The sequence below is a fragment of the Colobus angolensis genome, unplaced genomic scaffold (genome assembly GCF_000951035.1).
Source record: "Colobus angolensis palliatus isolate OR3802 unplaced genomic scaffold, Cang.pa_1.0 Scaffold149, whole genome shotgun sequence".
NCBI lineage: Eukaryota > Metazoa > Chordata > Mammalia > Primates > Cercopithecidae > Colobus > Colobus angolensis.
Window position 1 is genome coordinate 542,444 of NW_012114588.1, and position 1,277 is coordinate 543,720.

The window sequence follows — 1,277 nt, forward strand, 5'->3', positions numbered from 1 at the left end:
CGGGAGGAGGGAGTCCCGGCGTCGGGGGCTGGTGGGCAGGGCCAAGGGAGGGGGTCGGGCCTTCCTCACCCCTCCGTTCTGACCGCAGCCCCCAGGGCGGTTGTGCCCCGCCGCCCGTCCTCCCCGCGGCGTCCCCAGCTTTTTCCCATTCTGAACAGTCAGTGGCCGGTGAGTGTTGCTCGGCGGCGGTCCTGCCTGGACGCTGTGGCGCGGTCCCCCTCCCCCGCCCCCTTCTCCCGGGGCCTTTCCCGAAGCGCAGCGCCTCAGAGCCCGGGGCAGGATCGCTGATGCTCGGGTGTGCCCGAGGTTCCTCAGGGCAGTGCGGGAGGTCGTCCGGACGGGCAAAACGGTCTGCGGACGTTGGACACCAGCAAGGCCTGGATGGTGGTGGGGAACGGTGAAGCTGGCGGCCACACGCGGGATGGCTAAGCCTGGGACCCAGACTAATATGAGGTCTGAAAGGTGTGTTGAGACACTTCTCGCCGGCTGGTGGGCGCTTCCAACGCCAGAGACCGCAGAATTATAAGGTGTTCCTTGTTTTGAAAGCTGCATTAGGTCTATGATCAGGCACCTTTTTTCCAGCGGAGACAATGCATTTTTAGGAGGTTGAGTTCTGCAGTTAGGAAGGGAGATGATTTTTTACCTCCCTGCCCCTCACCACCTCCCCCCTTCCTCCCCCCCCCCGCGAGAAGGTAAAATATTTTTGAGTATTAGTAATTTTCTTTTTTCCTTTATCACAGACGGTGGCTTGGGGTCCTTTCGGAGTCTTCCAGATGTTTGGAGTCTTAATTTGAGGGCCTCATGGGCCTGGCACAGCAATTTTTGAGTGTAGGATATTTTGCATAAAATAGTTTAACCTGGATGATCATCTTGGCTTGAGTAGTTTAGTTGCAGCCTGGATTCCTACCTGGATATGTTCCTTACAACAAACAATGGTTGAGAAACTTACCTTCGAAGATGACTGATGAAAGCGTCCCTGACCTTTTTTGTGCTTGTATTGTGGGCAGTCACCAGGTTACTTTAACCAAAAACTTTAGTGGGTCTTCATAGATAGGAAGAGTTTCTCATTCATCTCTTCCCTGTCATTCCTTTGCAACCCTTACCTCCATGTCTCCATTGAGACTTCCTTTTGTTTTTTGTTGTTGTTGTTGTTGTTGTTTTGAGATGGAGTTTCGCTCTTGTTGCCCAGACTGGAGCGCAATGGTGCGATCTCGGCTCATCACAATCTCCGCCTCCCAGGTTCAAGCAATTTTCCTGCCTCAGCCTCCCGAGTAGCT

At 54.4% G+C, this 1,277-nt stretch overlaps 1 protein-coding gene across 1 annotated transcript in view; it reads left to right on the plus strand.

Annotated features, from left to right (window-relative positions):
- The first annotated feature begins 102 nt into the window (after nucleotides 1-102).
- SLC25A33 (solute carrier family 25 (pyrimidine nucleotide carrier), member 33) overlaps nucleotides 103-1,277 on the plus strand; it is a 46,682-nt gene continuing 45,507 nt past the window's right edge. Inside the window, exon 1 of the mRNA XM_011935771.1 lies at nucleotides 103-168. The gene's annotated coding sequence lies outside the window, so the exon portion shown is untranslated. The remainder of the gene's footprint in view (nucleotides 169-1,277) is intronic.